The sequence below is a fragment of the Salvia splendens genome, chromosome 17 (assembly GCF_004379255.2).
Source record: "Salvia splendens isolate huo1 chromosome 17, SspV2, whole genome shotgun sequence".
NCBI classification, from domain to species: domain Eukaryota; kingdom Viridiplantae; phylum Streptophyta; class Magnoliopsida; order Lamiales; family Lamiaceae; genus Salvia; species Salvia splendens.
The window spans coordinates 12,007,723-12,021,359 of NC_056048.1; positions in this window are offsets into that span (position 1 = coordinate 12,007,723).

Sequence of the window (13,637 nt, forward strand, 5' to 3'; positions counted from 1 at the left end):
CAGCAAGCGGAGGAGCAAGAGAGGTCAAGACCAAGGAAGGGAGTAGCTTAGCAAGTTCAGCGGAGTTATAAGGGAAAGGTAACACCCATCAGCTTAAATCTCAAGTTTAATGGCATCATTCGAGCATGATAGAAACAAAACATGGAAACGATTTATGATAACATGAGAATCTGAGAAATCAGTAAACCTCCCTTGCACATACCCCAGCCTCATTAGGATGCATGTCTAGGGTAGTGTAGCACTTTTGAGACTGGAGGAAAGGAACCATGGAATGGTGTCTTCCACACAGAATCAGTCACATAGAAGCACAACCACATTGCTTTTCAAACGCGAACTAGGACTAGACTATGACAAGAGAAAGAAGATAACTAGTAGGAACTTAGCTTCGGCGAGGCGACTGCCTGATTAAACGGCGCACTGCTACGAGGGTCTCCGCAGCGGCAGAACCGCCGTCTGCGTGTCACCCCTAAGCCGAGGGGTCCAGCGTCGCCGAAGGGAGGAAGATGGAGGCGACGGCAGCGTGGACCGAGGGATGCCGCTGAAGGACGGAGAATACGACGTCTTCCCTCCACGGGTGACCCCTCCGCGAACAAAACGTCGTCAAGATTGCCCGTACAAGGTTATGCCTCAAAGGGGGAAGAGATGGTGGGTAGTGGGTCGCCGGTTAGACAGCGACGAGTCCTCCACCTCCCCAGGTTTCCGAATTTTAGACCCCTTCTTGCCGAGTAGGAGACAGAGGGTGGGAGCGGTCGTGCGATGCGGAGAGGAACGGAATAGAAATGGGCTGACTCCGGTTCCTCACACGCCGGCGAGGAGCGCTGAAGGTGGCGGGGTGCGAAATCGCCGAGAGGAAGGAGAGAAAGGGGGCTAGGGTTCCTCATTTTCAATTTGGGGATTTTTGAGAAATGAGAGAGAGATAGTGACGATGGTTGGTGAAGGGGGTATTTGGGCCTTTTCCACTATTCATCACTTGGGCCTGGAATTAATTAAGCTGGGCCAGATTAAATGAGAAGAAGAAAAGAATTGGGCCAATTAGTTAAGCTGGACCGAAAATGCTTAATGAAATAATACCTTGGCCCAGATTAAGTAAACTCCTTGCTGGACTTAAGAAATTAGTTCTCGGTTTAATACTTTTAGTGAAGAGCCTCTTTTCAAGTATAATGGAAATTATTTCCTAAGCTACGGAAGAAAAGAACTTATAAGCCGTGAGTGAAATAAAGGCCAGTGAATAATTAAGGCGGACTATAATAGTCACAGAAAGTATTTCTTAAATACTTAAGATAATCCGAGAATTCTAATACCGAACGGGTCAGCCGGTTACAGAACAAATTAAATCACCGATTTAAAGATTTAAGACTTCTAATTTTAGAAGGCAGAATTTAAAATAATAAGCACACGCTTAGGCATGCATTCATGCAAGATTTTTGAGGTCTAATTTAAATATATTAATTTTGTAAAGGAACGTCGTCGTTCGACGCATAATCTCAGAACAGGGGAAAGCACCTATTTTGCAAGAGTTAAGCAATTGAGGTGTGGGCTTCTTTCCTTTTTATTTACAGAACTCTATGAGAATAAGTGTGAACGTTTGAATGAATTGTCATGCCATGTTTTATTTTGTGATTGCCATTCATGGTTAAAACGAATTCGGGTCCCAGTAGGTCAGTAAATCCTACTCGGACTAGTGTACACATAGGGACCGTGAGCTAGCGCAAGGTTGGCCGGTTCGTGGGTCGTGAGCTAGCGCCAGGTTGGCCGACCCAGTGATCGTGGAATGTGGCCACATTCCCGATTCACACAGCTTGACATGGTATATCATCAGAAAGTTAAAAGACTGCAGTCTATTTCAGAAAGAAATAACAGATTTTAGTGACCGGGACTTGTTTTCAGAAAAACCCCGCGTTCACTCAGCTTGGCAGACAATTAAAAGAAAAACAGTTTTCGGCATAAGCCACTGAGTATATCAAGTACTCAGCCCTGCATTTTGTTTTCCTAAATGTGCAGGTTGATCGATCGAGGCAGAGGAGGTGTTGGGACTGAAGATGAAATAAAAGAAGGGTAGCTAGTGTAGTATGTCTCCATACATGTTATACTTGTCTTGGAACTCTTCCGCTGCATAGACCTAGCTTTGTCTCAGTAAAGACAATGTCCCCCTTTTCCCTCTGATGTAATAATTTGCTTTTTGATGACTTTTAGACAGTATTTCCTTAATTTCAGTAATTATGATGATGTGTTGAGACCGTTTAGAATTTTTAGTCGCGAAATAGCTGCGCTTTCTTTGACTAGGAAGTTGTGGTCGTGACAGAGTGGTATCAGAGCACTTTTCTTTCGCTCTGACCCAAGAACCTTCTTTCTAAGCCTCAGTCCAGAACAGTAGCACTAGGCTAGAAAGTGAACAGAATGATCAGTACAAGATCCCAACACCTCAGCTCGACACGATCAACTGCACCAGAAACAGGGGTCGACGCCCGCTCGTCCAGAAAAGAGAATTCTGAAGAAAGAAAATATTTTTTTTCATTTTGAGAAAGAAAATGAAATTTTCTAAGTTTTTCCAGAAAAAGAAAATAATTTTCACAGCCCTCATGGGAACGAAAATGTTTATTTGAAATGCTTGCAAGATGCAACGTGATAGCTGATACTTTGCATGAGATATGCTTACTGTATCTGTGTTTTATGAGCTTGACATGAATGTATAGATGTCATGGGGACTATGTATGTGAACCTAGAGTGCTTTAGAGAAGTACCTTAGGTGAGACATGCAGAATCAAGTATTAGCAGAATGAGAACTTGTTACCGCCTTCCACGGCGACGAGACCAACTGAACTCATCAGTTAGGGAGAACCCCTAATTCCACAGAATTTCAAAAAAAAAAAAAAAAAAAAATCAATCAACAACGAACCAGAAAGTATCGTTGCAATATCAATAGACAGCAAAGAAAGGAAGTCCATTCCTTTGAGCATACAGATAGTACATATATAGATATATGTGTATACCAGCCGGTTATGAGACATAGCCACAGACAAATCTAGTACGACCTCTTCGAGAGACAACGACTCAGTTCATACCATCTTTTACAGCTTTTCGCATACTTGTATATGCATACTTTCAGTTACGAGCCGTTTTGAGGGCTTTTCTTCTTTTATGTAGAGATGGCACGACAGCGTTTTACCCACCGACGCCCACTCCGGACAGGTGCTGATCCAGATGCGGTGGTACGTTACTACAGGACGTACCGGCGTTGCCACGGGGACACTCTCGCCGAATTCGTCGCCCATTATGGTAAGCTATGGGAGGAGGCGAATTGGCATGGGGTGAAACCCTACGAGGGCATCATGAGACTGGTGGAGTTGTTCCCACCGGAGTGGCAGGGGTGGATGGCAACCACAGCCCAGTTGTACACTTCTTCGCGGCCTCCGACCTATGAGCCGATAGGAGACATGCCGGGCTTCTTGAGTGCAGTCTCGGCAGGGTGTTTCCACTTTGGGAACGGGCCCCCGCCAGACATGCAGGCCCCGGGGAGTGAGCGGTTCCGTAGCCTGCCACCTTTGGCCCTGATGCGGGCGGCAGACGGGGTATTTGAGGAGGGACAGTCGTCCCGAGTTCCCGGCCGTCGCAGGAGTAGGGCAGAGATAGGAGATGTGTCGGAGTCCAGCGACGAGTTTGAGCCGATGGAGAGTGGCACAGGAGGTGGAGAGAGCAACGAGGATCCAGAGGAGGAGGATCCAGAGGAGGAGGATCCCGAGGAGGACATAGTAGGGGACGATGATGATGACGAGGAGCCGCAGATTGGCAGTCTCACGGACCAGATAGTGGGGGTCAACCCTCCACAGCCCCTCGAGCCACCACCAGAGATTCCTCCACCACCCATGGAGCCATTTCCCGAGGAGTTGGAGCAGCCCCTCCACCCAATAGATGAGGCGTTCTACAAGGGGCTATACTACTACGCCAAGCATGTGGACAAGGATTTCGTCTCCGACCTCGACGTACCAGTGGCGCCTTGCATGGCCCCAGAGATCCCGCAGCCGGTCGTCGCCTCCGAGGGCGAGGAGGAGGTATGGTCACCTATAGAGATGCCCCTCCCTGGGACGAGCCACGACGACCCGATGTGGATCGACAGTGACTTGGAGTAGGGGTCGGTCAGACGGGTCATAGCCGTGCTAGCGTAGTAGATTAGTTTCCTTTCTTTTGTAGAACTTCGATGATGTCATATGTAAAAGATATTAAGACCTCGCGAGAGGCAATTTTCCACTCTATGATGAATGCATATGACGTTGCACAAATTATGGCTCCTATTGATTTATTTTAAGTATATGCATGAAAGAAAATGCATAAGATATGAAATGAATCCTAAAGAGATACACACTTTGTTATTGAAGAAAGTGAATAACTAGTACTAACATCACTTTATAAACAGAATGCCTCCCAGAAGACAGGCAGGCAGACCAAGAAGGTACGCGCAAGTACCAGAGCAGATACCTAGGAGAGACCAGGCTGGGGGAGCAGGAGCACAACCGCCACCTCCTCCACCACCGCCTCCTGCAGTGCCGGAGAGGCGAGTGGAAGAAACATTTCTCAAACAGAACCCACCTGTGTTCAATGGTCTGGGGAATCCTGCTGCAGCAGAGACCTGGGTGCGTGCGATCGAGCGCATCTTTGATTTTCTTCGGTGCACCGACAGAGAGCGACTCTCATGTGTGAAGTTTCAGCTGGTTGAGTCCGCCGACTTCTGGTGGGAAGCTAGGCGAAAGGTTATGACTCGCGAACAGTTGGAGCACTTGACCTGGGAGGAGTTTAAGAATGAGCTGTACGGCAAGTACATCCCCAAGAGCTACCGCAAGGCCAAAGAGGTGGAGTTTTACAGTTTGAAACAGGGAAAGATGACAGTGACCGAGTACGATAGGTTATTCTGTGACATGTCACGCTATGCGCCTGAACTAGTAGACACGGACGAGAAAATGGCCGAAAAGTTTTGTACTGGCCTGAGATCGGAAATAAGAATGGCTCTGGCCAGTCATGGAGGTCTGTCTTATGTCGAGTCATTGGGCCGGGCCCTGGACATTGAGGCAGCTATGCCCAAAGAGAGGCCGACGACACATGTCACCACTGCTCCACCGCCGCCACAGCAGCGGTTCCCTCGAGAAAAGAGGAAATGGGAAGGAGACCGAGTCCCGACTGATGCTAAGCAACCACAGTTTGCCCCTAAGCCACAGCAGAACCGTTGGTACCAAACTGCCCCGACTCCAGCTGCGGAGCGCGGAGCCCAGGCACCTCTATGTGCGAGATGCTCGAAGAGACATGACGGCGAGTGTAAGGCCGGGACTGGTGGATGTTTCCACTGCGGGCAGAAGGGACATTTTGCCAGAAACTGCCCGAGCAAGGCGACTGGAACGGGAGGACAGCGTCCGCAACTGCGGGCACTCCAGGTTGAACCAAGGAGAGAGAAGGCGATGCTCCCTGCACCACGTCCTCAGCGACAGCTACGCCCGAGACTTCCCCCACAGGCAAGAGCCTTCGCACTGCAGCAGAAGCAGGCCAGGGCCGAGGAAGGGAAACGGGAGCAAGGCAATTTGGCAGGTATGGGAACTCTCCTCAACGTACCAATCACCCTTTTGTTTGATACCGGTGCATCACACTCCTTTATATCAACATCTTGTGTGGATACTTTGAACTTGCCTACGGACGTGATGGAACATAGTATGAGGGTGTCCTCACCCGTAGGAGGCCTGATAGATATCACACGAACGTGCTCAAACATAAAATTTTCCATGGGAAACCTGAACCTAGTAGCTCATAACTTACATGTGATGTTGATGTGGAGCGTCGACATTATACTAGGAATGGATTGGTTAGCCGAGAACTACGCCACAATCCGTTGTAAGGAGAGACAGATAGCGCTACAATACCCTGGGACAGAACCCGTAATGTTTCATGGGATCTCCATGAGGAAACGAAAATCGATTATTTCTGCCCTGCAAGCAACAACCATGATGAGGAAAGGATGCCCTGCATACCTCGTCTTTTTGAACGAAGAAGAGAAAAAGGACAAGAAAATTGAGGACGTGGCAATAGTACGAGAATATCCTGATGTATTCCCAGAAAAGCTACCAGGCTTGCCACCAAACAGGCAATTGGAGTTCAGCATCGATCTGGAACCAGGATCAGCTCCAATATCAAAGGCGCCTTACAGAATGGCACCAAGGGAGTTAGAGGAACTCAAAATGCAATTACAGGAACTACTAGACCTGGGCTTCATTCGACCCAGTGTGTCGCCGTGGGGCGCACCAGTACTTTTTGTAAAGAAGAAAGATGGCACCTTAAGGATGTGTATCGACTATCGAGAGCTGAACAAAATAACCCTCAAGAACAAGTATCCTTTACCGAGAATCGACGACCTCTTCGATCAGCTGCAAGGAGCTGGAGTGTTCTCGAAGATGGATTTGAGATCGGGTTATCACCAGTTGAGAGTTCGACAAGACGATATACCAAAGACTGCGTTCCGCACCAGATATGGCCATTATGAATTTACGGTAATGCCTTTTGGGCTTACCAATGCTCCAGCTGTGTTCATGGACCTAATGAACCGCGTGTTCCACCCGTACCTGGACAAGTTCGTTCTGGTCTTCATAGATGATGTGCTCATCTATTCGAAGAACGAAAAGGAACACGAGGAACATTTGAGAGCCACCTTGGAAACGTTAAGAGCCGAGAAACTCTATGCTAAGTTCAGCAAGTGTGAGTTCTGGCTCAATGAAGTGAATTTCCTTGGACACATAGTGACAGCAGAAGGGATCCGAGTAGACCCCGCTAAAGTTGAAGCCGTGCAACGTTGGCAGTCACCAGCAACGCCCAATGAAATTCGAAGTTTCCTAGGACTGGCAGGATACTACCGAAGATTCATTGAGGGGTTTTCTAAAATAGCAAGGCCGATGACTCAACAACTCAAGAAAGGAGTTAAAGTCAACTGGACCCCAGAATGTGAAGCAAGTTTCCAATTGCTTAAGGAAAAGTTGACCACAGCGCCGGTGCTAGCCGTACCAGAGGCGGGAGTCGACTATGTGGTGTATACAGATGCATCGAAGGTCGGACTCGGGTGCGTGCTGATGCAGAGGGGTAAGGTGATAGCATATGCGTCACGCCAATTGAGGCCGCACGAGTTGAACTATCCGACGCACGATCTGGAATTAGCAGCAGTGGTCCATGCGCTGAAGATTTGGAGACATCACCTCTACGGAGTTCGGTGTGAGATCTTCACAGATCATAAGAGTCTCAAATACTTTTTCGAACAGAAAGATCTGAATATGAGACAGCGCAGATGGCTGGAACTAGTCAAGGACTACGACTGTGGTATAAACTACCACCCAGGCAAAGCCAATGTAGTAGCAGATGCTTTGAGCAGAAAGACAGCGCCTCAAGCAGCTGTTTTCCTCACACAAGAGGAAGAGCTTATCCGGGAATTCGCCAAGATGCGGCTGGAAATAGTAAGAGCCCCGGAGACAGTGGACAGCAGAATATCCACCTTGGTCATAGAACCAGATTTAAGAGCCAGAATTGTGGAAGCCCAGAGAGACGATGACGCTCTAGAAAAGATCCGTCTCAGAGTAAGGACGGGAAAAGGGGAATACTACCACGAAGAGGCGGATAATGCTCTCACTTTCAAAGGGAGATTATGCGTACCCAATAAGGAGACACTCAGAAATGAGATCATGAGTGAAGCTCATGAGACACCCTATACTGCCCATCCTGGAAGTACGAAGATGTATCAGGACTTGAAGAAGCAATTTTGGTGGGATGGCATGAAGAGAAGCATAGCGTCATTTGTGGAAAAATGTCTGGCTTGTCAGCAAGTGAAAGCTTTGCATCAACGACCCTATGGAAAGTTGCAGCCTCTCGAGATTCCAGAATGGAAATGGGAGCATATAGCAATGGATTTTGTGACAGGATTGCCAAAATCACAACGGGGAAACACGGCCATCTGGGTTGTAATCGATCGCCTCACCAAAAGTGCTCATTTCATACCAATTCGTATCACATACGGTTCAGACAAGTTGGCACAGATTTACGTGCGAGAGATCGTACGTTTACATGGTGTCCCAGTAACGATCACCTCAGATCGAGATTCAAAATTTACTTCTAGATTTTGGATAAGCCTACAACGAGAGTTAGGCACTCAGCTGAATTTCAGCACAGCGTTCCATCCACAGACGGACGGACAGTCCGAAAGGACGATCCAGACATTGGAAGATATGTTAAGAGCTGTAGTGCTCGACCGTGGAGTGAGCTGGGAGTCAGTACTTCCACTTATAGAGTTCGCCTACAATAACAGTTACCAGGCAACTATTGACATGGCTCCATACGAGGCATTATATGGGAAAAAGTGCAGATCACCACTTTACTGGGATGAAGTTGGTGAGAGAAGGATTCTCGGACCGGACTCGGTAGAGGAAATGATAGAAATTGTCCGACAAATCCGAGGGAGAATCAAGGAAGCTCAAGATAGACAGAAATCCTATGCAGATGCTCGCAGAACGGATTTACAGTTCAAGACAGGAGACAAGGTCTTTCTGAAAATATCCCCATCGAAAGGGATAACCAGATTTGGCGTCAAGGGCAAGCTGAAACCGCGTTTTATCGGACCTTATGAGATCCTAGAAACAGTCGGCCCTGTGGCGTACAGATTAGCGCTCCCGCCAAGTTTCGGGAATGTTCACAATGTGTTTCATGTATCACAGTTGAGAAAGTACGTGTTTGACCCCAAACACATAGTGCACCAAGAAGAAATGGTGTTAGAACCAGATTTGAGCTATGAAGAAAAGCCAGAAGCAATTCTGGACAGAAAAGTTAAAGAGTTGAGAAATAAGAATATTGTAACAGTGAAAGTCCTATGGAAGCATCACGGCCGCGAGGAGGCGACGTGGGAGCTCGAGGACCAGATGAAAGAGAAGTACCCACAGCTTTTTACCTAACTGAGACAAAATTTCGGGACGAAATTTTTGTTAAGGGGGGTAGAATGTAATAGCCGAGACTTAGATTTCTCGGGAATTATGAAATAAAATACTAGAACTTTTATTGACGAATGAAAGAGTATTTTTATTTCTTGAATAAGGGTACAAGTACAACTTCAGAAATTTCAAAGCCACCAAATTTCAAGTGTTTGGAATTAAATACACACCAATAAACTTTTACATGTTAAGAAAAAGAGAGAATTTCAAATAGAAACCCTATCTCTTTACAAATGAAACTACTAGCTTCGGGCCCTTCTTCTAGCATGGTTTCGGCCCAGTTTCCGATGGCCCGTTGGGCTGAACAGACGAGACAGCAACCGAGAAGAGTCAGCCTCTTGTCCCTGCCAGAAAACAACAAGATAAACAAGAGGTTACATAAGACACTAAAGCTTTTAGTTGGCAAAGTAAGCAAGGATAAGGAACAAACCTACTTTGAGCTTTGAAGACCAAAACTTACCGAAAAAAAAGAAAGGTAAGAGATTGCTTTATCCCTGCACTCCACGGCTCACACCAGCCAAACGAGCAGCCACCAAGCACGGCAGTTCGGCACCGAGTTCGGCAGTTCGCCACCAAGCACGGCAGTTCGGCACCGAGCTCGGCAGTTCGCCACCAAGCACGGCAGTTCGGCACCGAGTTCGGCAGTTCGCCACCAAGCACGGCAGTTCGGCACCGAGCTCGGCAGTTCGGCACCAAGCTCGGCAACTCCGTGATCTGGAGAGAAAGATCAAAACATGAAGAAGAGCTCGGCTGTTATGACAACTCGTTTCAACAGCCGTTAGATCTCCTCAATCGTTTACAGAGACAACAAGAGAAGTGTATTAAGAAAGGGAAGGGGAAACAATACCTTGCAGAAATGTGAGTGAGTGTTGGACCGAAAGAAGCAAACTCCAGCCAGCAGGCTCCCCTCCAGCTAATACTCTGCAAAGCTGCAGGTAACAGCCCTTGCTTTCCCTACCCAAACCGGTTATAGTCCGGAAATCAGCCCCCACAGTGCCACCTCTAGTGTGCACCTGCAAAAGAAGACAAATTCATGAATGAATCAGAGTACAAGGCAGCACAAAACACCAAAATCAGTTAAAGAATGCTGCAAGGTCAGCCAAGTACCTCAGTCATTGTGCAGCTTTCAGTTACAAGCTGTGCATAAATATGCCAATCTCCTCCTCAGTTCCATCCCCCACCACACAACAAACTAGTTACTAAACGGAGCAGCAAGCGGAAGAGCAAGAGAGGTCAAGACCAAGGAAGGGAGTAGCTTAGCAAGTTCAGCGGAGTTACAAGGGAAAGGTAACACCCATCAGCTTAAATCTCAAGTTTAATGGCATCATTCGAGCATGATAGAAACAAAACATGGAAACGATTTATGATAACATGAGAATCTGAGAAATCAGTAAACCTCCCTTGCACATACCCCAGCCTCATTAGGATGCATGTCTAGGGTAGTGTAGCACTTTTGAGACTGGAGGAAAGGAACCATGGAATGGTGTCTTCCACACAGAATCAGTCACATAGAAGCACAACCACATTGCTTTTCAAACGCGAACTAGGACTAGACTATGACAAGAGAAAGAAGATAACTAGTAGGAACTTAGCTTCGGCGAGGCGACTGCCTGATTAAACGGCGCACTGCTACGAGGGTCTCCGCAGCGGCAGAACCGCCGTCTGCGTGTCACCCCTAAGCCGAGGGGTCCAGCGTCGCCGAAGGGAGGAAGATGGAGGCGACGGCAGCGTGGACCGAGGGATGCCGCTGAAGGACGGAGAATACGACGTCTTCCCTCCACGGGTGACCCCTCCGCGAACAAAACGTCGTCAAGATTGCCCGTACAAGGTTATGCCTCAAAGGGGGAAGAGATGGTGGGTAGTGGGTCGCCGGTTAGACAGCGACGAGTCCTCCACCTCCCCAGGTTTCCGAATTTTAGACCCCTTCTTGCCGAGTAGGAGACAGAGGGTGGGAGCGGTCGTGCGATGCGGAGAGGAACGGAATAGAAATGGGCTGACTCCGGTTCCTCACACGCCGGCGAGGAGCGCTGAAGGTGGCGGGGTGCGAAATCGCCGAGAGGAAGGAGAGAAAGGGGGCTAGGGTTCCTCATTTTCAATTTGGGGATTTTTGAGAAATGAGAGAGAGATAGTGACGATGGTTGGTGAAGGGGGTATTTGGGCCTTTTCCACTATTCATCACTTGGGCCTGGAATTAATTAAGCTGGGCCAGATTAAATGAGAAGAAGAAAAGAATTGGGCCAATTAGTTAAGCTGGACCGAAAATGCTTAATGAAATAATACCTTGGCCCAGATTAAGTAAACTCCTTGCTGGACTTAAGAAATTAGTTCTCGGTTTAATACTTTTAGTGAAGAGCCTCTTTTCAAGTATAATGGAAATTATTTCCTAAGCCACGGAAGAAAAGAACTTATAAGCCGTGAGTGAAATAAAGGCCAGTGAATAATTAAGGCGGACTATAATAGTCACAGAAAGTATTTCTTAAATACTTAAGATAATCCGAGAATTCTAATACCGAACGGGTCAGCCGGTTACAGAACAAATTAAATCACCGATTTAAAGATTTAAGACTTCTAATTTTAGAAGGCAGAATTTAAAATAATAAGCACACGCTTAGGCATGCATTCATGCAAGATTTTTGAGGTCTAATTTAAATATATTAATTTTGTAAAGGAACGTCGTCGTTCGACGCATAATCTCAGAACAGGGGAAAGCACCTATTTTGCAAGAGTTAAGCAATTGAGGTGTGGGCTTCTTTCCTTTTTATTTACAGAACTCTATGAGAATAAGTGTGAACGTTTGAATGAATTGTCATGCCATGTTTTATTTTGTGATTGCCATTCATGGTTAAAACGAATTCGGGTCCCAGTAGGTCAGTAAATCCTACTCGGACTAGTGTACACATAGGGACCGTGAGCTAGCGCAAGGTTGGCCGGTTCGTGGGTCATGAGCTAGCGCCAGGTTGGCCGACCCAGTGATCGTGGAATGTGGCCACATTCCCGATTCACACAGCTTGACATGGTATATCATCAGAAAGTTAAAAGACTGCAGTCTATTTCAGAAAGAAATAACAGATTTTAGTGACCGGGACTTGTTTTCAGAAAAACCCCGCGTTCACTCAGCTTGGCAGACAATTAAAAGAAAAACAGTTTTCGGCATAAGCCACTGAGTATATCAAGTACTCAGCCCTGCATTTTGTTTTCCTAAATGTGCAGGTTGATCGATCGAGGCAGAGGAGGTGTTGGGACTGAAGATGAAATAAAAGAAGGGTAGCTAGTGTAGTATGTCTCCATACATGTTATACTTGTCTTGGAACTCTTCCGCTGCATAGACCTAGCTTTGTCTCAGTAAAGACAATGTCCCCCTTTTCCCTCTGATGTAATAATTTGCTTTTTGATGACTTTTAGACAGTATTTCTTTAATTTCAGTAATTATGATGATGTGTTGAGACCGTTTAGAATTTTTAGTCGCGAAATAGCTGCGCTTTCTTTGACTAGGAAGTTGTGGTCGTGACAATTATTACACTATAATGGTGCATTACTAGTCGGTGTGCATTATTCAACTGAAAATCTGCATTATTGCACTATAATGGTGCATTATTAGTCGGTGTGCATTATTCAACTGAAAATCTGCATTATTAAATGAGACGTGGCATCATTCTAACCGTCTGATGATAAAATCGTGGGGCTGAGATTAAAAAGAACAAAGAACAAAAGATACAAAAAGTAAATGAATATATCCATATATATATATATATATATATATATATATATATATATATATATATATATATTTCATTTTTGGTCAATCGAAATTGTTTTGCTCAAAATATAAAATTGCACACCAACACAACTTTAGGCGCAATTGCTCAAAAAACAAGTTGACAACAATATATATATAGAGGTGTGATCAACTACAAACTCTCTATAATACAAACTATACAAACTGATGTTAACGGAGTGTACAAATTCTGTCAACGGGGCTGATGTCAACAGGGGCTGATATCAACGGAGTGTACAAATTCTGGCAATGGTGGGCTGATGTTAATGGAGTGTACAAATTCTGTCAACGGGGGCTGATGTCAACAGAGTGTACAAATTATGTCAACGGGGGTGTACAAATTCTGATTGTTCGATGTCAACGGAGTGTACAGATTTGTAGGAAATGTTGCCATTAGGATTAAGTGAGTAGGGTTAACTGTTGATTTGTAGGAAATGTTGCCATTACAAAAATCTCTTATATTAAAAGTTGGTTAATTGTATTAAGTGAGTAGGATTAAAGTTTGTATAGTTTGTATCATAGAGGGTTTATAGTTTATCACACCCTCTATATATATATATATAGGGGTGTGTTAAGGTCCTTCGCAGCTTTTCAGTCCAATGTTCTTTTTAATCACAGCCCTTGGATCCTTGAATTAGATGGTTGTGATGACCTGCATTATTACACTATAATGGTGCATTACTAGTCGGTGTGCATTATTCAACTGAAAATCTGCATTATTGCACTATAATGGTGCATTATTAGTCGGTGTGCATTATTCAACTGAAAATCTGCATTATTAAATGAGACGTGGCATCAATCTAACCGTCTGATGATAAAATCGTGGGGCTGAGATTAAAAAGAACAAAGAACAAAAGATACAAAAA